Consider the following 25,214-nt stretch of genomic DNA (forward strand, 5'->3'; position numbering starts at 1 on the left):
TGCTTATCCATACGCCCAGATATTTGTATTTATCTGTTATCTCTAGCGTGACCTCCTGTATTCTAAGCTCACTACCTTCATTATTATTAAAAATCATGACTGCTGATTTTTCCTTACTGAATCTAAAATCCAACCTATCTCCCTCATTATCGCAGATGTCCATCAATCTCTGGAAATCTTCCTTGTTGTCGGCCATTAGCACTATATCATCTGCATACATTAATGCTTGTAGTGCCTGATCAATGAGTTTTTCTTGTTTGAGTAAAGAGAAATTGAAGCCAAGTCCACTTCCCTCTAATTTGGCCTCTAATCCTTGTAGGTACATCATGAATAACAAGGGTGACAGTGGACACCCCTGCCTAAGTCCCCGTTTCACCTCTGTGGGCTTGCATACCTGTTTTTCCCACTTTATAACTACCTTGTTACTTTTATAGATTTCCTTTAAAAGATTAGTGACTCCATCTTCCACACCCAGTGTGTCTAGTATTCCCCACAAGTCCTCTTGAACCACGCTATCATACGCTCCCTTGATATCCAAAAATGCTAGCCACAGGGGCCTGAGTTCGTTTTCTGCTATTTCGATGCACTGCGTCAGTCAGAACAGATTGTATTCCAACCTCCTGTGTTTCTGAAACCCATTCTGCAGTTCCCCCAGCACCCCTCATCTTCTATTCATGCCTGCAGTCTTTCCTTTATAATCTGCATCGCCAGCCTGTAAACCACTGATGTCATTGTTATAGGACGGTAGTTGTTTATATGTCATCTTTGTCCCCCTTTCCTTTATAGATCATGCTCATCCTGCTAAGTTTCCATCCATCAGATACTTCATCATCGATTATTGTTCTACTCACTGCCTCTCTCAAAGTCTGTTCAGACTTTGGACCCAATGTCTTTATCAGCATAATTGGAATGCCATCCGGGCTTGTTGATATACTGCTTGGAACCCTCTCCTCAGCCCTTTCTCACACTCCTTGTGAAAATGGAGCCATTGTGCCACTTGTATATTGTGGTGCATAAGGCACTTCTTTGTTGAAATGTTTCTGTCACCCTCGTTCTTATATATTCAATAGCTTCGTCCCCTTCTAGCCTAGCAACTTGAGCTGTAGTTATAAACCTCTGCTCTAGGTTTGTTTCATTTTTTAAAGCCAATGCTAAGGTGGCTCCATCTCGTGGCTGTCGATACCAAATGCGTCAGCCACAGCTCCTCCCTGGACACACTACCCCATATATTCTAGTACACTATAACTGTACTTCTAGTACACTGTATCGGAGCTGTCTGCTTTGCCGGCTACGTGAAGATTGGAATGAGACTTAAGATGGCCGCCGTCCATTTAGCGGTCTATTTAGCCGTCTATGGTGACTATTGGACCACAGCCTTTATCTGTTGAAATTGGGTAGTTGCTGTAAACAGGCCGCGTCTGTTTGGCGCCTGGCGCTGAGCGGCGGCCCCTTTGCCAGGGTATGGCCTTCTGCCCGAAACAAAAACTTCCCCCTCACACAACCCTGGGAAGGGGGGGGGGAGACATGCCGGGACAGTCGAATAGATGATGATGGGTTGATGAGTTATGTGTGACTCTGAGACAAAGCGCCTTCGGCGCGGCGTTTCCTTCCTGTCTGACAACGACATGGCGAACCGTGGAATTCGGACCGATTTCACTGTATACATCCGACATGTTCGAGCCGGTCGCCGCTTTAAAGGCGACGATTGAAGCGGCACAGGAAAAGGAGTCCCAACCAGCCACCTTCACCTGCGTCGGAAACAGACTGGTAGGGATACGATCTATGCCAGTGCTTAATTTCACTGTAGTAAACCGTTACAAATGAGACGCTTATCAGTAGATATCAAATTTGATATCTACTGATAAGGAACAGCAGGCAGCAGCATGTGCGCTCGCTTTTGGCCGAGTATTCGCATGGTTCGCGCCAGGCGCGGGCAGCGTGCAGAAACATCAGCAGTTTGTGGTTTTCACAGCTCAGAGTGCAGCGTTGGTAATGCAGTCAGTATCGTACTTCGCAGCGGGCAAGGCGCACGCGATGAGTCAGTCGGCTACAGCAAAAAAAAAAAAGAAAGCCAGGCGAGTGCCGCTTTTGCCGCAGTGGTAATATGTGCTCTGAACTGCGCTGAAAATTGCACAAGAATAGTTTGGTTCATGTATTAATTGCAGTTCTGTTTTTTTATAATACCGTCGCTTTTTCTTAATTTTGTCCGCTACTACAATGATGGTGTGTTAAAATGTAAACGGTATATTAGCTGCTCTTGAAGCATGCGACTGGCGTGTAGAATAGTTGATTTCGATTATGCGTAATAATATCTTTGTACACGTGTTTTCGCCATAGTTGCTCGTGCACGCTCTGCTTGCGTACGAATGAGGAAAAAGGAGTACTGCTGCTGCCTCGAAATTTGGCAGATTCGCAACCGCCACATCGCGCATCATCTCGTATGTTTAAGGTATTTTTTTTTCATTGCAGCGGCCCATTTCGCAGCCATCTTGTAATCCCGAGGAAACTTGTGAAAAACTACCGCAAGTGCTGCGGCTGCCATATGCTGCGCAGCGCGAGTCCACGTCATCCTTGCACGAACACACCTAGTGAATGTCGGATGGCAAGAATCTCTAATCAGAAGAATAGAACGGTGCAATGGCAAGAATCTCTACGAACTTGCAGATGCTTCACCAGACAGCAGAAACAAGGCACAACCGCGAAGTAAACAAGCTGAGATGACTGACGAGTCGCGGCGCAGGCGATCTGGTGCAAATTTGCCCGCCGAGCGGTGGCTCGACCCTGATGGTGTCGTCACCTCCCCACTTGTCCATCTCCCGTGCTCCGCCCCTGCGTGCTGGGAGTGGGGAGGCGTCCCTTTGGTCAAAGTTTGCACGCTTATGGAGCCGTTGTTTAGTCGAACCGCGCGAAAAAACCTCCGTAGACATGTTGTATAAGAGGTCGCGGATACCAAATTAGCAATAAATTCGCGAATTCACAATCTCTTCAATGTCCGTTCAAGCATTTCACTTCCATGAGCATGCGGCCGCCGCAGCAGGATTTGCACGTAATCTTAAGAGCAGAACGCGAGACCTTTATCTTGTACGTATACTCCTTTGTGTTAACGTGTTACCGAATGCCGCATGTTCAAAAGGATAAAGAAATAGAAGGTGAGTGCAGTGCCTCCTCTATTTTTTTCAGTGCTCGGGCGAAGGAGTGGATTTATTGGGAAGCGACCGGTGGTGCTAGTGTGGAATTTCGCCGCCAGGGGACGTAACTGGAGTAGAGATGGCTTCCCTGACCCTGACCTTCGACGAGGCTGGCTTCCCTGACCTCGCCACGGCAAGTGCGGCTAACCCATTCACTTGCAAGCCATGCTTGACAGTAGAAGCCTTACAGACCAGGCTACATGCACTTGAGGCCATTGTAGCAGGTCTGGGGCAGCAAGTAACCGCCCGAGGTCAGGAGGTACCTGACCGGTCTGAGCAGGAACAAGATACCACTCTGTCCACATCAACACCCGAAACCGGGGCGATGAGAACCCCAACATCAGGCTCATCAGGACAGCCCGAGACTCAGCCCCTGGGCGGAAAGAGCGCACCTGTCAACTCTGACGCCTCAGCACACGACGATCACAATGAGCCATGCAGACAGGAGCAAGGCAGGACACCACCCGAACGGCCTCGAATACACACGAATACGAAGGAGGCTGTAGACAGGTCGACGGGTGAATCACTGCAAGAGCTAGGTACTACACCAAATTCACCCGGGGAAACCCGGCAAGTTGGTGTGAGGCAAGAAGACAACCTCCCAGCCCCAGACAACACAATGGATCTATCTGCAACGGGCCCGGAGGCACCCCCGAGGCCGAACGACGATGCGATGAAGCAGGAGAGTCGACACTCTAAAGGGTATGCGAAGTCAGCTCAGGCTTCCCGCAATACCCACTCGCAGATTTTGCTGGTGGGAGATGGGAACGTGCCACGCGTCGCAAGAGCACTCCAACGACAACTTGGCCCCAAACAGAATCTGCAGACATGCTGGACGCAACACGCGACTGTGAAACGTGCACAGGAGTTGCTACACCAGTGCATAGGAGAACCCCAAGGGGAAGCTGGCCGTTGTCGCCGGCTGGTGGTGCTGCTGGTGGGAGCAACAGACGCAATTCGGGGGACCCGCCCGGAAGACGTCGTCCAAGTGATACGTAACAGCGTGGCCCTGTACGCAGAAAGGCTGGTGACTTGCTCTGTTCCAGAGGTGACTACCCGAGGGAAGGTTACACTGGCTCGAGCTATTACATTGAATGCCCAGCTAAGAAAGATGTGTTCCATACTGAGAGCCACGTTCTTGGACAACAGCAAGCAGTTGGAAGGAGGATGGCTGGCCCGGGACAGCGCTTTCTATGTCGCAGACACAGCCTCCCAAGTGGCGACCCGATTGGCAACGATTGCAAACAATTTTTTAGGGTATCGAGAAGGTCCTCGGAGACGCGACAAAAGGGGCCCGAAGAGAAAAAAGGAAAACGACACCAGTACCACTGGCCATGGGAGTCCGGGCGGGTTGACACCTACTGCCTTAGACGTTAGCGGACAGGGGAGCGAAGGTCATCCAGCTCGGCCCCAGACGCAGCACCCCGTGCTTCTCCGGCATCCAAAACCCGGCACCACCAAACACCCACAGGAGCCGACGGACTCCAGAAAACGTAGCATTGGGCCCAAGTGTCCCCTGTGGGGCTACTATTCCCGGAGAGGTGATCAAACGACGTCATACCACAAGCTGCCCAGCCCCAGCAGTCCCCGCCCTGGCAGGGCAACATACCGCCTCCACACCTAACCCAACCGATGGGAGCACTACCTATTGGACTAGACCTGGCTCGAATGATAGCCGACATGGTCCAGCACTACATGAGGCAACAACATCTCCAATGACATGCCCTCCGTGCCGAGCAGGACATGAGCAGGAGAGCTTTCGCAGTTGGGAGTATGGGAAACACTGTGGTCCAGAGGACATTCGGACATGTCGATCAAAGTGCCATAGGCGCCGGGCGAAGTGGCAATGCTTCAGATTGGGTTTTCTTAACATGCACGGTGCCCGCCGGGAACAAAAGTGGGGAGAGCTGTATAATGCCCTGAGAGACGAAGAGTTCTCGTTATATGCAGTGGCAGAGACCCACTTGCGACATCTGGAAGAGCCACCAATTCAGCCAGACTGGCACTGGACGGGTCAGAACAGATCTGGCCAGAGTCGCAAAGGGGGAGGGGTTGGTGTGTTATGGCGCCACGACCTCCATTGGCAACGTTTGGATGGGGAATGCAGAGACCACATGTGGGTAACTGGAAATGTGCTTGGTGTGAACACTGCGGTGTGTGTTGTATACTTGTCTGTGCAAGGCCTCCACGAAGGAAATGTAAGGCTTATTGAATGTGTACGCGAGGACGCACGACGACTGCAGGCAGACAACGAGCTCATCGTTATTGGTGACTTTAACGGGCACCTGAGTGAGCTGGACGGGCACCTGGATGCCAACGGGAAGCTGCTCCTGCAGTTGGCCGAAGACTTAGACCTCGTCATCATGAACCTCGAGCCACAGTGGGAGGGCAGTTCACATGGTGTGCTCGCGGCAGCGCCACCAATATTCATTATGCCCTGGTCTCTGTGCGTTTGCATGCAATGCTACAGAAGTGCGGTGTGGACGAAGAAAAAAAGTACAGTCTCGGCAGCGACCATAACCGCCTCAGGCTCGACTTGGGACACTCCTGTCATAAAGGAAAAATAATTTCCAGACGAAAGAAGATCAAGCGGTACCTACCACACCATTCCATCGAGGCTGTCGTTGAGGACTTCGAGGCTTGTGCCGAAATGCACGAGGCTACCACTTATGATGAGTACATGTTGGCCCTGTGACGAATGGTGGAACGACATATGGTCCCAGACAGACGGTCGACACGAGCGTTAAAGAGTCCGTGGTGGGATAGCGATGTTGAGGAAGCCTGGAAAAGGCGTCGAGAGGCAAACAGGGAGCATCGAAGGATGGTGCGGTCGTCAGATACAGAGGCATGCGCAGCCACCTGGCAGAGATATCTTGAACTGAAGCACGAGGTACAGGCATTGGTGCAGGCGAAAATTGCCGAGTACAACAAGAAGCTATTTCAATCCCTGCGCGAAGAGGGCAAGAACGCAGCCCAGAAGTTCTGGCAATATGTGCAAATGCTGGACAGGCGACAACAGGATTCGCCCCAATTGAGAGATTCTGACACCAACCAGCCAGTGGCACATGTGCGGCAGCACCTGACACGATACATCAGTGGACTGTTTAGCTCGATGGGAAATGATGGCGACAGGGATGCTTCCACGGCCGCGACACTGCACCCTGCCCTCGGCGAAAGGCAAGAGGAAGCGGAACCGCGCTGGGTGGTGAGCAGTGTGACAGTCATCCGTGCCTTAGCGCGAATGAGCACTCGAACTGCAACGGGGCCCGACGAGGTGCCAGCGCGCCTGGTGAAGTGCCTCCGCCCACAGGCTAGGGAGAAGCTTGCAGACCAGCTGTCGAGCATCCTTTCTGGCGCTGCAATCCCGAAGGACTGGCGTCAGGGTCGGATAACATTGATTGTAAAGCAAGGCGGCGCGGCGGACCTGCTGCAGAGCTATCGCCCTATCACGGCCACTAGCGTCATGTACCGAATGTTTGCCGGTATCCTAAGGGAATGGCTAAGTGGCTGGGCTGAGACGAAGAACTTGCTGACGGAACTACAAAATGGGTTTCGTTCGGGTCGTAGATTGGAGGATAATATTTTCACTCTGACCCAGTGTGCCAAAATAGCGAAGCTTGAAGAGCGATCTCTGCTATGCTGTTTTCTGGATGTACAGAATGCATACGATAGTGTCCCGCAGGCAGCATTGTTTGATTGCATGAACCATTGGGCCTTCCAGAGATCCTCATCTCGACCGTGAGACGTATGTACAGAGGTAACACTGTAGTGGCACGCTTTGGGGATGTTCAGTCAGACCCGTTGTAGTTGTGAAAGGCCTGCGTCAGGGTTGCCCACTCTCACCATTACTGTATATTCTTTACGTCTCAAGCCTCGAGAGGAAGCTTCTTAGTTCCAGCCTTGGTGTTCGGCTCCACCACATGACCAGCGGTATCGACGAGAGGCGTCGTCTACCGAGCTTAACGTTTGCAGACGACATCGTGCTCATGGCAGAAAGCATCAAGGAAATGCAGGCACTGCTGGACATCTGCCAGGATGAAATCACCCGCCTGGGGCTCTGCTTCAACGTTAAGAAGACAGCCCTTCTCAGACTTGTGGGGGAGTGCACCAAGGAGAGTGTTGTGACCCTGGGAGATGCGGAAGTGAGCAGCTGCACCGAATACAGGTACCTGGGTGCAAAATTGTCAGCATCAACGGACATGTACAGCCTACATGAGGCGAAGACGTGTGAAGCTGGACTGCGGGCTCAGAGCATCTTCCGGCGTCGCTGTTTGTGGGGCTGCAACCGGTATTTAATGGTACGTGACCTTTGGAAGCTCGTCCATGTGCCTGGGCTGACATTTGCGAACGCAGTCGTGGTTATGTCAGCGGCCAGCCAGGAATGGTTGGAGCGGCGACAGCGGGAAGTAGGACGCATCGCTCTGGGCTGTCATGGCACGGTGGCGAACGAGGTGGTCCAGGGGGACATCGGCTGGTCAAGCTTCGAAGCGCGTGAGGCGGCCAGCAAAATGATGTTCCACTGCCGCCTCATGTACATGTCCCATGAGAGGTGGTCTCGACGAGTTTTTGACTACCTCATGGCGACATGTATGCGCACCAAGTGGGTACGACGAGTGTACCAACTTGAGAAAAAGTTCGGGTTTTTCCAGGCGCCACTGACGGCCGAAAACCAACGGGGCGCACTAAGGAAATTCGCCAACGTATTAAGGAGGCCGAGGAGGAGAAGTGGAGGCAGGCACAAGTGAACAAGTGAAGTCTCCTCCTCTACCGCCAGCACAAGGACACCATTGCTCTAGTCCCACTGTACGACAATGGCCTTGGAAGTGTGCTGTTGTTTGAGGCGAGAGCAGGGGCCCTGCGTACTCTCGTCCGTAAGCAAGCCTACCACGGTGAACTCGTGAGTGTGGTGTGTCGCGCGTGTGGTGGGGCTGACGAGACCATTGCACACATCGTGACTGAGTGCCCGCAACTGAGCCCATCCAGTTCGAACACAGATCTCGCTGCCGCACTGGGTTTTGTGGACACAGGTGATGTGGTGGACTACGCCGCAGTGAGGCGCAGCAAAACTCGCCTAGAACAATGGAGGAAAATAACTCTCCGGGGACTTCGGGAGGATTCTTAACTCGGCAACCCGCCCAGTCTGTATTTTATTTTCTTATTTTTTTGTATTTTTTACTATCGGCTAGGGTGCCAAAGTGTGCCCGCCCGCTACAAAGGGAATGGCCTCATTACCACCATCATCATCATGCCGCCAGATCGTCTCTCGCGCAAACAGATGCCGTGGCTGCATTCGAAGCGGCTCGGTTTTCGGTTGTATTCGCTTGTTTGAGGTGTAATAGAAACTTGAAAACGAGAATCGCGAAGCACTTGTTGTTGACACCCAGCTCATTTCAAAGGCATGTGTCGTTCACGACTACTTGATCAAAGCGCTCGCGTGTCGTCTGCCAGGCCGATGCCAGATAGCTCGTGCCAGTAATCCACGGAACATCGTTTTGTCACCATGGCGTTCGCTTGACTGAGAGTTGCTTTTTTGACTAACTTAAAGGCCAACTGCAACAAAGTTTGGCACTCTGCGAAATAGCCAATATATAGGTAGTACAGCGAGAGGTAGTGCTGCCTGCCAAATGTCTCCTTCGAAACACAAGCGCTTACCTTAGAATAAAAAAGTGCAAATGGTGGTATTTTTTAAACCGAAACAAAAAAATGATGCCATTACGTCTGACCAGATATGACGTAAACGACAGAGAAGTCGTCTGCTCGAGCACGCAAATCACGAACGCGCCCTTTAGTGTGTGTGTGTTTGCTTTGTTAACTTTAAAAAAAAGCTGCGTGAACATGCTTCTTATCGAACGCTGGTCCGGGCTTCGCACTGGTGGGTTTGCAGTGTCTGACCCCCGTATTCAGAAACGCTGTTTGACTTGACTTGCCGTCGACTTCAATGCAGCACGAATGCGTTTCAAATGCACGGTCTTTAAGCGGTGCCAAGACAGTACAAACGAACAAAGCGATTCAACGGCGGGGAGGATCGCTCCCAAGGAGCGACGCGGCGACGTCGTTCTGTAGTCATCGTCATATCCGGTTCTGTTCGATTTGCTTTGGCACACCGATAGAGCTTCGCGTCGTCTGCTTGCTGGCAATTAGAGCACCAATTATGAATTAAATACGCGCCTGCAAGATTTTTCATTGTCGTAACGTACCGTATATATACTACGTATTTACGGCCGTTTCCGCCCATGTAAAATTTTGTTGCAGTTGGCCTTTAGAGCCGATTTTTTTAGAGAAGCCTTTGCCAGGAGCTAATATTAAAAGCTTAGGTGCCTAATGTCGCCCGATCGTTTTCTACGTTCTAGTGGCGCAGCACATTATGTGCAAGCCTGGAGTTTATGCACTAAATAGCACAAAATGGCACTAGACTGCTTCCAGGGATGTAGGTCATAATCCGTTCCCTTTGCAAAGCATTACATGTGTTGCCACCGAGAAAAAGCAAGTGTCAGAAAATGATGAACTTTGGCAGGTGATTTCACCATTTGAGAGCTTAAACAATGAAATCTTAGCGAAGTAGACAAGAACAGCTCCGTATGCGGTGCGATTTTGTGATCATTGCCTATGTTTCGAACAGGCGCTGTTGAAGTCTGAAGTCTAATGCTGACTCTCGACTTGAGCCAAGGTGACAGGCATGAAAAATGCGGCCTTTGGTCAGTTGCTTAAGCTCGTCTGCGTATTCGTGGATGGATTGTTGTAGCCTTAATATCCGGCTGCTCAATTTGGTTTCTATCTTCTTCCCTCTGGCCTCTTAATTCAGTAGCGAGCAGAGTAGAAGCCGAATGGCTGTGTGGTGTCTATGGGCTCCCATTCAGCTTCGGGTCGTCATGTTAGCGTTGCACACGGCATTGATTGCGAGGCAGCATTGTTACTGATAGACTCATTTGTTGGCGGTTCGGAATCAGCGTACTCCCGCTTGGGGATACCAATTGCCATGATGACAAACGTGATGGAAAGTCTTCAGCCACCGCTACCTATAATGTATAAAATAGTCGGGTTGTAAATGACGGCTACATATTAGATTTTAGTACGAAGATTTATTAGGAGACCAATTGTTATGCTGATTACTGCTACCACGCTCCCCCGAACACCAGTGGAAGCCGCAATATTGCGGAGTTACAGCTGTGCAGTTAATTAAGGTGATAGTTTTAAATGCCTCATCAAAAGCGAAAAGTGATCACCGGCGGCATCTGGTGTCTTCTCGCATCGGCGGTGTGAACTCGAGTGATGCAAGAAATCATCTTTACGTAAAAACGTCATCATATGACGTCACATATATGAAATGTTTGTGACGTATTGGAAGGTCACATAACTTGACGGCATCATATAACATCTTCGCTTGGTTGAAATGGGCCGATCATGGGGGCCCTGCATAACCAGCGAGGGATAGAAAGCTAGCTTTGTTTCCAATCCTTGAGGCAGTAAGAAAACCATGTCGGGCGCAGAAATATCCCGGAGGCAAGTAGAAAACATTCAGTGCTTTGAATCGGAAGAACACGAGGATTGGTTTTTGCCTTTCAGTAGTCTCAGGTGAATCCATAACACTCGCGATTTTTGTCGTAACCAATGAGAAATGAAAAAAAAAAAATACAAGCTGATTTTTTTTTTCGTCAGATACGCAGAGTGGTACACAGCAGTATTATGTACTGATGCATGCAAATGATGAGGTTGCAATAGCTTGAAAGAGAAAAATAAAACGCGAATGCTGTAAAGCTCGAACGCACATATCGAACCGGTAGCACGGCCTGATAGTGTCCGGTGAAAACAGCGCGCCGCTATGTTCGTGTTACTTTTAATACTCCCTGCATCCATGAAAGCCGTTAAGAAGCACGACTGCAAATTAACTCGCATGAAAACACGAATTCGCAAGCTTTTTAATACGCCCGGCCGTTCAGCGCCAGCATCCCGAAGTCTACTCGCGCTGCGCCACCATGCGGCAACGGCGAATGGAGGCGGAGCGCGCGCTCGATGGCCTGAGGAGAGCGTTTGCCCAGGCACTGAAAAAAAATAGAGGAGGTGCTGGTCAGTGGAAACATGGTGTCGACATCTTGTGACGATTCGTAAAACCACAGTCATGAGCACGTTTGCTCACGGGTGTTGTTTTTGAAAGGAAATGATGATGATGATGATGATGATGATGATGATGATGATGGGTGGTTTTTAATGGTGCAAGAGCCAATTGATGGCCAAAGAGCGCCAGAGTTGAAAATAATAAAAAGATAACTAATTCGCATAACGTCACTGCGCTGTTTCTGCACCAGACGTACAATGCACGTTATTTCTGCAATAAAAAATTTCCGATTGCCCAGTTAATTTTGACCAATCTAGATGGAGCCACCTATCCAGTCTGGTCACGTTTACGGCTTTGATGTCTACGCTGGTCTAGGCCATTCTAGCTTTGGTAATCCAGCTGTCAAGGTCAATGAAACATCCTTCCTCCATGCAATGAAACAATGTGATCGCTATTGGCTCTCACACAACAACGCCCAAAGGACACAATGTTGCGCTTTCTCTGTCGTCTTAAAGTTCATTTTACGAAGAATCGGGGCACATATACTCACCGAACTTGGAACCACACTCCTGTAAATTCAGCCGTCCAAGTGGTTGCAGCCGTCACTATATACTATACTCCACAGATGCGTATCTTCTTCTAGGCCGCATCGTAGCGCATTTTAAAAATGCGAAAGAATATAAATTTAAAGTTGTGCAACAATTATGTTGCCTTTTCTTGGTACACTTCCTTGAAATTTATGCGCAATAATTCTTAGCTAGAATATTGCACCTTAGACAGCATTAGTGTGTCACATACACTGCAGTTATGCCGAAATTAAAGTATAAATGTCACGGCCCAAATATAACTATAAAATGAAAACGCAGAATAGACGTGTTTTCTTGCTTACACGACGGGCAAATATAAAAGCATCATCGCCCGCGCTTGCATGTAATGTTACCGATCTAAAAAAAAAAAAGAGGTTGGCCCAAAGTAAACCTGCGACGTCGGGCCAATCATACTGGCCGACTTACTGACGACGTGGCCAAATGGCGTCGGCTTATGGTTAATATACAATATCGGGCTAAGCACACTGGCCGACCTACTACCGGCCTGATTAATGGCCAGTCACGGGCTGACCACTTTTTTCGGTTGTCTCACCGACCAAACTGGCCAACGACTGGTTGCTGACCCTTAACCAACCGTCGGCCACTGTTCATGTCCCCTTGGATTAGACGCGGTCACACGAAAATAAAATAAAAGTAAAAGTTAGTGGTAGCGTAGTTGCAGAAATCGTCACGGGACAACGCCGCTATTCAACGCTATTGCCGCCTGTAGCTACGATTACATGGCAATTAGTTATATTAGTTATTGTAGAAAATATAGTGAGGCCTAAAAAAGCAAAAAGATTGTAACTAAAACAGAAAAAAAGCAGATCCCACGTACAGTGGGAATCAATGATATGCGAAGCGCGAATGAGAAATGTTGATATGTCACTTTAACATCAGCACAACGTTACGAGGTGGAAGTAAATGATGCCTTACATGACTCCTGTGTCGTGATTATCGTGTTTGGATGTGTCGTTTACCTTCGTCATCTATTCACGTCCCGTGATACAAAATTTAGTATATGTGGTGCTAGCGAAACGGCCGCGAGCATGCTGTGAGCGTGGTATGTTGTCATGTTCTTACATGACACGCATGTCAGGATTACCATGTTTGCACCAGTCATATATGTCGTCATCCATTGGCATCACGTAATACCAAATTTGGTATCTGTGGAGCTAGCAAAACGGCCGGGAGCGAATCATGAAGGGCCAAATATACTACAATGTAGCGTTGACGCGCGCGCATGCTGGGCACAGCGACGCTACGTTAGCAAAACGCAAGCACTCTATAGTCTGACGCCAGGCACGACCAGCGTCCGTTGGCGCGGCCCGACGGTAACCGGCGCAAAATGCGGCATGCTGCATTTCGCGCCGATGCGTTACCCGTTACCCAGACAACACTGCGTCTCCCTCTTTTCGTGACGGAGGGACGCTGGACGCGATGGAACGCGCAGGCTTCAAAGCAACGCTGCACGGCCCGTGCCTGCGAGTATATGGCAGGACCGGCGCCTGGCGGGCCAATGCCGGCGAGCACGCACACCGCTCTACGTCGAAATGCATTCACGCCATGACTATGGCATGTAGTCATGTTCTTACATCACACGCATCCTTGATTATCATGTTTGCACCTGTCACATACCTTCGTCATTCATTGCCGTCACGTAATACCAAATTTGGCATATGTGAAGCTAGCGAAACGGCCGCAAGCGCATAGGTGCGCCATTTAGTCATGTTGTTACATGACACGCATGTCGTGATTATCATGTCTGGAAGTTTCATTTACTTCCGTCGTCCGTTCGCATCGCGTAATACCGAGTTTGGTACACGTGAAGCTGTCGGTACGGCCGCCAGCGCATCATGAGCGTAGCATGTAGTCATGTTGTTTCATGACACGCACATCATGTATATTATGTTCGCACCAGTCACTTACTTTCGTCATCCATTCACGTACTGTTATACCAAATTTGGTATATGTGACGCTAGCGAAACGGCGGCGAGCGCATCATGAGCGTGGCATGTAGTCATGTTGTTACATGACACGCATGTCATGATTTTCATGTTAGGGTCTGTCGCTTGTGTTCGCCAAGGAATCATGTCATACCATACCAGTTTTGCAACAAGCCATGTGAACGAACCCACCGCAAGAGCTGCAGGACCATGAAATGTATATCATGACATTCATGACATACAAATCATAATTTCATGTTATGACTAGTCAAATATGTTCTCCTTACAGTCATGTTATGCCATGCGAAGTTTGGTATCGATGCCATTATCGAAATGGCCAGGAGAGCTAAAAGTCGTAGGCGGCTAGATAGATATATAAATAGATGTATACGCTCAAAGTCGCCGAAGTTCGCTAAGAAATGCTTCGCATTTAAATGTAGCTGTATGCGTGAAAGGGCTCGTCGGGACGTTCATAAGAAAAGCGGACGGTTTAACGTAACAATCATTCTCGTATTTTCTTCCTAAGATTCTGACATGACACCTAATTACTCCCATTATTATGATGCAAACTCAATTTGATCATGTTGAAATATATGAGCGCACAAGGTAGAAGGAAAAGCACTTGACAGAAAAAATGCTCATCCTTCTACCTTGTGCGCTCATATATTTCCACATTATGTGGTACGAACTGGCCCAGCATTCCACTTTGTTCAATTTGGTCATTTTACCAAGCAGTCAGGAGATTGACTGTTTGGTGCTATAACAGATGTTCATGACGTATTTGACATATGCGTCTTAAGATGGCCTTGGCAGAAAAGTACAGTCAAGTGAATATGACTGTGTAAGTACGAAGCGGGCAATTAAAGGTAAGGATAAAAGAGATGCCTTATTTTGTCTGCACTTTACCCAAACCATACTGCATTCACGATACAAAAAAAAAAAAACAGTTCAGATCACAAGGCATATATTTTAATTTAGTTAGAAATACTGCCAATATCATACAAGATCAAAGCAGGAAAAGGGAGTTTGATTGATTGATGTGTGGGGTTTAACGTCCCGAAACCACCATATGATTATGAGAGATGCCGTAGTGGAGGGCTCCGGAAATTTCGACCACCTGGGGTTCTTCAACGTGCACACAAATCTGAGCACACTGGCCTACAACAAAGGAAAATGGGGTGGCAGCACAATCCGTTGAAAGAGCAACAAATTTAAGTATGTTGTACAGCATTGCGCAACAAAACATACTTGCAAACGTAAGTTAAATGCGGTTAATACAATATAATAACCATTCCAATAGAATAAAAAATGATAGCTGAAAAAAAAAGCTTGTGTTCACCAATAAACCAAGTAATACCATAACGCAACCGTGCTGTGTTAGTAAAGCTTCCTCGACTGTCATAGTGCGCCTGTCCAGTGAGAGAGTGTGAGCGAGTGTTAGCATTCGATGGGTGAAGTTCATTGCAGTCCGCTATCGAAGGGAAGTAAAAATATTTAAAGCAGTTAGAATGGTGTGTATATTCAGTTAGCTTCGTGCAATGTCGTCTCGCTGAGGCTATCTAAATATATGTAGTGGTGTATTGGGAAGCATATATATATAAGCTGACGCGTGTGTTTCCAAATCGCGAAAGTTAGTTTCACTCTATTTTCCAGCAAAGGAAGTTATTTCAGGTGTATTCCAAGTAGGCGCTTAGCTCTGTGAACATCCGCTTATGAACACCTGCTTGCGCCGCAGACGACGGGGATCGATCCTCACTCGGACCCGGAATTTTTTATTGTTTATTTTATTTTTGCATGTTTACCGATTTTGCTGACGCCCGATTTTCTGCGAAAGGAGTCATCTTTGACGCCGTGGCGCATTAAAAGTGTGCGCCCCGAGTGAGCCGGCGGTTCCACCGTCCGCTGTTGGTTGGCGCCGTGCGGGCACAAAACAAAAAAAGCCTGTCCCCGTTTGTTGGGTCCTAAACACTATAGATATGTCTGAACGCATCTCTATGGATCCATACGCATGAACTGTTAAATGGGTGACGCAGCATCACATGGCGAATGAACACCGAATGCAGCGGCGTACGAGTTGCTGCGTACCGATACATGGAGTCCAAATGTGCTATCGTAATGAATGTCAGGTGAAACACTGAATACATATTTATTTAACGACCAATTGTTCACAAGGAGCTACGACTTTTAATAACATCGTGGTTTCATGAGACTATTGACGCAAAAATGCAGAGAAGTGTTACAGAATACGTGAACACATTTCAAACTTGTTTGAAGCCGAAGGAATGGAACTAGACTTCACTTGCGAGGTATCTTGCTCTGATAATTTGTGGTTTCTGAATAGATGCTTAAGTGACACTGCGGAGCTTGTTTGCTGCAGTATATTTCACATTCAGTGAAACCGGTGGGGACTTTTGCGTCGGCGCATTTGAATACTGTTCATTGAAGAATAATCATATGCTTACTCTCGGCACGAAAAAAAGGAGAAGAAACTAACGTACATCACGTTAGCGATACTTTCCACCCGCAAAATTCATTGCCTCAAGGAGCGTAGTGTCTTGCGTATCATATTGCGTCGGTTCGCTAAAGCCTCAATTGCAGGGCAAAAAAAAAAAAAAGCATTTAGACTAGTGCCCTCAATACATAGATAAACAAGCAATATTGCAGTTACTTTATTTATAGGTAAGTCGCACAGTCTGAAAAGAAGTTGGAAAACTATACGGGGTGGAGGCTTGGTTTCCGCACTTTAGGCACATGTTCCCGAAACGTCGTTGATTGATGATTGATTTGTGTGGTTTAACGTCCCAAAACCACCATATGATTATGAGAGACGCCGTAGTGGAGGGCTCCGGAAATTTTGACCACCTGGGTTTCTTTAACGTGCACCCAAATCTGAGTACACGGGCCTACAACATTTCCGCCTCCATCGGAACCGAAACGTCGTAGAAGTCTGCAGTGGGCAAAGAAAGAGGCTATCAGAGGCATGCTGATGGTTTTTGTTTCTATTTGTTGTGCAGAAGTCGCCTCGCCACGGTGGGCTAGTGGCTAAGGTACTTGGCTGCTGACCCGCAGGTCGCGGGTTCGAATGCCAGCTGCGGCGGCTGCATTTCCGATGGAGGCGGAAATGTTGTAGGCCTGTGTGCTCAGATTCGGGTGCACGTTAAAGAACCCCAGGTGGTCGAAATTTTCGGGGCCCTCCACTGCGGCGTCTCTCATAATCATATGGTGGTTTTGGGACGTTAAACCGCACATATCAATCATTGTTATGCAGAAGTTGCTATTTGAATTCCGCTCTTTTGTGTTCACGTATTACATCGGCCAGACAGATCAACATGCACCTCAGCAATCATCAAAACTAATTTAATGGAGCCCTATCATCGCACCTGGCTTGGTCAGACAGGTAAATATAATTTTATCTTCTAAGAGACGGTACTTGTGCCAAAATCACCCTAACTGGATCACGTGAGAAATCTCGGAGGCATATCACAAAGAACACCGCGCATTGCTCAGGTGAACCTTCCTTATCTTAAGAACACAATAAACTTGACTTCATTGATCGACTGTAAACACGGGGCTTTGTTGTTTGCCTTTTTGCGCCTTCTTGTGACATGCACGATGCAGCCCCATTTTCGTATTTACTGTTAAGTATATAGAGTTAAGAACAATATTTTTCTCATCACGCGCGATAACTTTCCAGTTGGGAGAAGGGCCGTATACCCAGAATTTTTTTCCGTGTGTGTTTATTTGTACGACGCCTAGTTTTGGCAACGGGGGTTTTATGTGAAGACTTGTAAACACTCTAGTATCAAAGCAACAGTTAAATGATTAACGAAATTCGGGTGTGTCGAAGCCCTCTCACTCCCGCCCCCCTCTAGTTACGGCCCTGGTTTGAATATTTCTTCTATTGTCCTACTTATTTTTGTCCTGTAAATTGTATTCCAACCTGTAGTTGCAGTGCTAAGGAACGGCGGTATGTGCATATCATTTGTTACCTATAAGGTGCGAGCAACGTGCACGCTGTCTAGTAAATGTACTTGTTTTATTGATTGATTGATACGTGGGGTTTAACGTCCCGAAACCACTATATGATTATGAGAAACGCCGTAGTGGAGGGCTCCGGAAATTTCGACCACCTGGGGTTCTTTAACGTGCACCCAAATCTGAGCACACGGGCCTACAACATTTCCGCCTCCATAGGAAATGCAGCCGCCGCAGCCGGGATTCGAACCCGCGACCTTCGGTTCAGCAGCCGAGTACCTAAATATATTGCCCCGCCGCGGTAGTCTAGTGGCTAAGGAACTCGGCTGCTGACCAGGTGGTCGAAATTTCCGGAGCCCTCCACTACGGCGTCTCTCATAATCATATAGTGGTTTTGGGACGTTAAACCCCACATATCAATCATCAATCATCAATATACTTTTTTTATAAAATTCAAGTTACTTCTAGCTCACTTTTTAAATACCTGAATCACACAAGTTACTAGTGAACAGTGTGAATGGTGTAAAGCATGTCACAAGGAGACGCAAAAATGGCTGTTTTGGCTGTTTGCCCCTTGCAAATTGCAAGGAGGAAAGCAGCCACGCATTATTAACATGGCACTAAATAGCGGCACGATTTCAAGGATGGTTGTGATGTTGCTAATTCAGGGTTAGCCTGGCCTAAAAGGAGGGCAATCGTCATGTTGGCCATTACATACGTGATCTGGTCATGGGGCTCTTATGGCCGCTTTATAAACTTGATGTGTACCAAAACTGACACGGCATAGTAGGTGCGTATGGTGAACATGAATGACTGTCCTTAACACGAAAATAATGTCATGCATCTCATGTGTGCCCTGACACACATGACACAGTCACGATGATTTAACGGCCGTTTGATTGCTTTATGTATACTAAAACTGACTGGGCATGATAACAGCGTAAGATGAACAAAAATGAGCGGTCATAACACCAAAAAAGATGTGTTTGTTTTGTAAGATTGCAAGAAGCAAAACAACCACACATTGCTGATATGAAACCAGCAACAAGATGGCAACCCTTGCAATCTTGCCGCGGGTTTCATATCAGCGATGAATGGTTGCTTTGGTCACCGCGAGGTGACGCGAAAAAAGGCTATGGTTGCGCTGGCTCTCACTACAAGGCGCTCCCAGCAGGCGCCCGAGCGCGCAGTCCACGCGCTGCCGTGTTCTCTTTCATAAATATTGACTCTGTACCTAATAAAGGGCTATTGGACCAGAGATGCTCTTTTAAAATTCACCCTTTTTTTAAAGGATGCGTTGCATAATCAATACAACCAAAACTAACCGAAGAAGAGTGGCTGCTGTCGAATGATAAGTACTATTGACATCCGATATGCTGCCAGTGCTTAACCCCTGCACCAAGGCAGGAGCGGAAGTTTGTTTCGATGCAGCGATCAAAATTTCAAAACTCATCTCCATAGGCTCGAACAAGAACAGGTTTGAGAACAACTGTTCTTCGAAGATCACACTGTTTCAAAGCCCACCACGACACGTGGAAAAACGGCCCTCGCAAAACTGGAAGTAGCAGTTCACGTCGCTCTTTTATCTTGACGTCACGTTCTCGTGTAGGCGCACGCGCTTATCTTCTGAGGCTGTTGTCTGGCAACAGGAATCACCTCATCATTGGATAGAGCGCACACCATTTTGTACAAGCGCAGGGATAGTAAACGCTGAGTTTAATGTCTCAAAACAGCAATATGTTTTGAGTGATGCCGTGAAGGACTCCAGAAATTTTGACCACATGATTTTCTTAAACCGACACCTGTACACGGACCTGTTTCGCGTCCGACGAAAATGCGGCTGCCATGGCCGGGATTCTATCCCGGCAACCTTCGCGTCAGCAGTCGACCACCATAACTATACTTCACCACCATCGCGGGTCCTTGCAGCCGGAATACTTGTCTCAGTGACATGCGCTGCAATCTCGTATGACATGGAAATCCTCGAATCAAGTGCCAGAATTATTGAGAAGAACCATTCAGGGAACACATTGCGCAAACTATTGCACGGCCTGTGTCTGCATATCGCTGCATCAAAGAACATTATCAGCTACGATGACACTAAGCTTAGATGTTTCATTTTCCACAGGATGGCACGACGAGGCGCGTTGTTCGAATGAAACATCTTGCAGACAGCTTATCCGAATATAAGATCACTAATAGAGATAAACTTATGATAAATTTGTGTTTATATTAATTATTTATTTATTAATACTGCAGTCTCAAGCAGGGACTATAACAGGTGTGATACATTGATGCATGCAATAAAAAAAGGCACAATAGTTTTCAAAAAAAACACACGAACAAAATACAATGCAAACAGATAAAACAATAAGGTTATGAAAATGAATGAAAACACAATGGAATTTAACATCAAATATTAACTGTGAAAGGCAAGAGTACAAGAACAAGCTCAATAAACACAAAAAAGAATATAATTTCAAGAAGAAAATTCATAAAATTCAACAGAATAATGTAATAGATTGGAACGCATTATAAAAAGAAGTATATGAAACGGTGCTAACGAGCTACTGCGGATATTTTTCAAACAAAGAAAGCGAGGGTTTTGTTACAATATTGTCGGGGAGGTTATTCCAATCAACAATAGTTTGACAGAAAATGGAGTATTTAAAGCGTATGTTTCGCGGAAGTAAAGAAGTTATTGTGAAAAAATGTCTTAGCCTGGTTTCGGAACCCTGCGAATAATTGATAATGGGAGAGGAGTCTATGTTAAAATGCCCTTCAACTATTTGGTAAAATAATTTTAGCCGGCAAATTCTACCACTATTGCTAACTGAGGGCAACCCAGATCGTTTGATGAGTTCAGGAATTGATGAACGACCACTTGCGTTATATATGTAACGAACTACTTTTTTGTATTCTTTTCAGTTTGCTGATATTTGTTTTGGTGTATGGGTCCCAAATTGGCATGACATACTCAAGCATTAGAGATATAAGGGACTGGTATGCATCGAAACGAACGGAAGGAGTTGATGGTTTTAAGGATCGTCTTAAAAAGATTAATTTCCGCAATGCCTTTTTCGTAACAACACCTATATGTTTTGACCACGATAAGTTATTTGTGGACCAAAGACCCAGGTATTTACACTCATCGACCTCCGAGAGGATGTTTCCGTTTGCCCCGTAAGGTGGTTATCCAAGCGTAATGCATGCCCACGTTTAGGGTGCTTACCAGAAGTGGTTGGTCTCTCCAATGGTGGTTTCGTAATGTGCAGAAACGTCGTACTCCTCACGTCAGTCTTTCAGACAGTCATAGAGTGACTGAAGTTGCCTCTCTTGGATTGCGAGAAATGAGAAGCGGAGTCCGTGCAGTCTTTGAGATATCGCGCCTGTGTGACGACGTATATGAAACGGTACACGGAAAGAGAGGAGATAAACATATCAACAGTCGTGCGTTACGGCGTAGCCCGCAAAGCGGACGAGCCAGCGAAGAAAGGCGCCTGACTTCGATTCTGGAGAGGAAAAAAAGCTGTGGAAGCCTAAACAGACGAAAAAAAAAATATTTGCTACAACTACAACAAAACCTTGAAAAAGAAACTTCCGCGAAACATTCTCTTATCGCGGCATGCGAGCAGAAGGGCAGCGGAATAGAGGAAGAAGTGGGTAGCATTTTCAGCACGAGACTACGATAAGCGCAGCCGGAACTTCAGTGACGGGAAATTCGGCGATGAGTGAGATCGTCGCAATATTGAAACACACCCCGGAGCGGTAAAGGGGTTCAACGGATATCGAACAACTCAGGGGTAGCAGAACGACGCGAAAGTGATTGCGGTAGTGAGACCGTGTTGGGGCGAAACATGACTGCTTCTAACGTGCATTTGCTCGAGGTGTTTCTATTCGCCAGAAAAAAAAAACTACAAAGAATGTTGTTACAACTTCAGTAGTAGTAGTAGTAGTAGTAGTAGTATTTTTATTTAAAGTAAGCCGGATTCAGAGCTCACTGTAGGGGCAAAGGGCTAAAGGCGAACAGCCTGACAAAGGCCCTTGTCCCTCCGCAGTCCGTGACAGTGCAAAGCTTAGACATCGGCACTGACAAACAATATATATATTCAATACATTGGTTTCAAGCAACCTGAAATTGTAAACACAAAATTCAAACATAAATAGCAAAAGAAGTTTACGTAACACATTTTAAGAATTAGAGGTCACTCTCGTTAAAATTCACAACTAAACAATATCAATGAAACAACTCAAAAACAGACACAAAATGCATGCGGATACAATGAATTCCGCTGTATACACTCGTATAATTGACATAGAAGTTTATGAACAATTTAAGCATTTGAAGAGGCATGAGACTCCATTACGTAGTTTCGATAGTGTAGACCGGTGGTTATGAATAAGTTCTCTATTTGTTTCTTGAAAGTCGTACTACTAGCCCTAAAGTTCAATTGATCTGCAAGGGTATTTAAAACCTGAGGTACCTGGTAAGCAGTACTTTGTTTTCCATACTTGGTTCTTGTTCTAGGAGCTCGTTTCTTTTGTTCTCGCAGACTGTAGTGTGGTCTTTCGGTGCAACTTTCTTCATATAGCTTAGTCTTTTGTATTAACTGAAGTAATTTAAAATGATATAATTGATCAATTCTGAGTATGGAATGTTTAATGAATAGTGGAGCAGTGCGCAAGTCTTGTAGATTCCCCCTGTAATTTTCAAAGCAGCGCAATATTTTCTTTTGTATAGTTATTAACTTATGGTAATTCCCTTGTGATGTCGTTCCCGAGACTAATATCCCATAACTATCTTTAGAATGGAAGAGTGCATAGTACATACTTATTTTTAACCTCCACGGGATTAAGTGCATTGTTCTAAAAGAACAACCAACTATTTGCGCTAATGCGGTGATCAGATGATTTACATGTGTGTTCCAGTTTAATTCCTCCTGAAACCATACACCAAGAAACTTTTGTTCCCTAACACGTGCGATGCAATTTCCTTCGAATTTTACAGCTATGTTACTAATAGGTTTGTTTATAGGTCGGAATATCATATAGGTTGTTTTTTTGCATTCAAGCGCAGTCCATTTTGCCTTAATCAATTTGAAAGATTGCTTAGATAATTATTTACACTGACCTCAAGTGATATTAGATTGTCTGATGAAAAGAAAACATTCGTATCTTCAGCGTACATTATAAGTTCAGGAGAATGAGGTATATCGACAATATCATTTATATAGGCAAGGAACAGTGATGGCCCCAGTATAGACCCTTGGGGGACTCCTTGGTTCAACTTTATCTTTGCAGAAATAGTGTTATTCAGTTTTACATATTGATAACGATCTTCTAGGTAACTTTTAAACAGTTGTAGTGCAACTCCACGCACCCCGTAACTTGATAATTTATGAATCAATGATTTGAATTGTATGGAGTCAAATGCCTTTTGAAGATCGAGGAAGAGCCCAAGAGTATATTTTTTGTTTTCCATATTTTCGATTATCTTATCTTTGATATACAGTAGAGCTTGTTCTGTTGATTTATTTTTATGAAAACCATACTGACTTTTTGTTATTATTTGGTGCTTATCAAAAAAAGGATGCAAGTCTATCATAAATAACCCCTTCAAATATTTTTGATATTGTTGGAAGCACGGATATAGGTCGATAGTTCGCTAAAGTATTGATATCACCACCTTTATGTACTGCAGTGACTTTTGCTACTTTTAGCTGCTCTGGAAATACACCGTTAGTGAGAGTGAGGTTGATAATATAGGCCAAGACATTAGATATCAATGGTGACACCATTTTTAACTCAACAGAACCTATCTCATCAATACCTGATGCAACATTGTTTTTAAGTTTTCTGATTAATCTTTCTACTTCAACCGGATCTGTGGGTGCGAGAAAAATAGAATACGGCAAAGGAGACTTATCAGGAGTTGGAGCATTATCTCGCTTTTCATCCGTTAAAATAAAGGAACCCGCATTTATGAAATGTTCATTCATGACATTGGCCAACCTTTCACCACTGAAATGAAAATATGACCATTAATTGTTAGGTCCTGTGTCCTATTACAACCCTTATTTCTGTTCGTAAGCCCATTTATGACCTCCCATAGCTTCCTCTGGTCATTGTAAATGCTTTCAAATAATTTTTCATAGTAGTTATGTTTAGCCTTCCGTATTTCTGAATTTAAAACATTTCTGTATTTCTTGTACTCAGCTAAGGTGTCTGTGTTCCGCGAACGGATGAAATCATGATACACTTTATTCTTTATTTTATGCGCCGGTAAAGATCACGATTTATCCAAGGCTTTCTGCATTTCTTATTTCTGCCACGTGAGCGCTTCTGAAGTGGAAATGCCGCATCATAGCTAGTATGTCTCAGACTCTTCTTTGAAATAAGGTTAAAGTCAAAAGTAAAGCTCAAGGGTATTATAGTGGCACTCGCATTGATTGCGTTCGTTTACTCGTGCTGAGTCACGACGAGTGCTCATGAATGCAAGGCGCGCCGGAACGACGATATAAATGTGCTATTGTTGCGAGATGCTAGCGAGCAAGCATGCGAATACTCATCTCAAAAGCAGCCCAAAATAATCGGAAACTAATAAATTTTACAATACCTGAAAACATTCTTATTATCACATTAAAAATTCATTCAAATACGAAGGGGCGTTTAAAAATTCCCTTATTGTTTTATACAGCGAAAACATGCGCAACTATGAAGAAAAAGCACATAGCTACCTTTTAACAATTTCTCCAATGGAGGCGGAAATGTTTTAGGCCCGTGTGCTCAGATTTGGGTGCACGTTAAAAAACCCCAGGTGGTCAAAATTTCCGGAGCCTTTCACTACGGCGTCTCTCATAATCATATGGTGGTTTTGGGACGTTAAACCCCACAAATCAATGAATCAACAATTTCTCCAAGGTAGCGTCTCGATTTCATCGAGTGTTCGTTTGCCAGCGCACGATTAAAGCTAGTAGCCATCTGCCTCAACGTAAGTTTGACTGAATGTTTACTGTAACTTCTCCAAACGTATGCTTGAACACTCAACCATAAGCTTCTTCAGAGAGGATCAAAGGGGGGGGGGGATTTGTCCAATACATTGACTTAGTAAAACGCCGGTGGAACGGGCGCTGGGATGAAATTTTACCCTTACCCTCATGATTGGACCCTGAGCATGCCCATGCATGCACTCAAGTACTCGGTCATCAACAAACACGCTATTAATGAACGTCAAACCTGCAGTGGTGAAAATAACTATAATTGCTGAGAAAGTGCGAATAAGCCTCCGCCCCTCTAAAAAACCGCAAAAAGTGCTGAATATTTTCACAAGTGACTCGGTGAAAAGAGGAGCCCAAATCCGCTTTATTATAAGTGGAGCTGACAACTGTGTTTGGCACGAGCCATGAACTTGAGCGCACGTGATTAAAGACTATCTCGATCTCAGTTTCTCTTGTGATTTTTGTAT

At 46.1% G+C, this 25,214-nt stretch overlaps 1 long non-coding RNA gene across 1 annotated transcript in view; it reads right to left on the reverse strand.

Moving 5' to 3' along the window:
• The window catches only part of LOC142774828 (uncharacterized), a 41,775-nt gene extending 20,581 nt beyond the window's left edge, over positions 1–21,194 (reverse strand). The window contains exon 1 of the long non-coding RNA XR_012886575.1: positions 20,982–21,194. This is a non-coding gene — a long non-coding RNA (uncharacterized LOC142774828). The remainder of the gene's footprint in view (positions 1–20,981) is intronic.
• Between the last annotated feature and the right edge of the window lie 4,020 nt (positions 21,195–25,214).

Source organism: Rhipicephalus microplus, chromosome 10, assembly GCF_043290135.1.
Source record: "Rhipicephalus microplus isolate Deutch F79 chromosome 10, USDA_Rmic, whole genome shotgun sequence".
NCBI classification, from domain to species: Eukaryota; Metazoa; Arthropoda; class Arachnida; order Ixodida; family Ixodidae; genus Rhipicephalus; species Rhipicephalus microplus.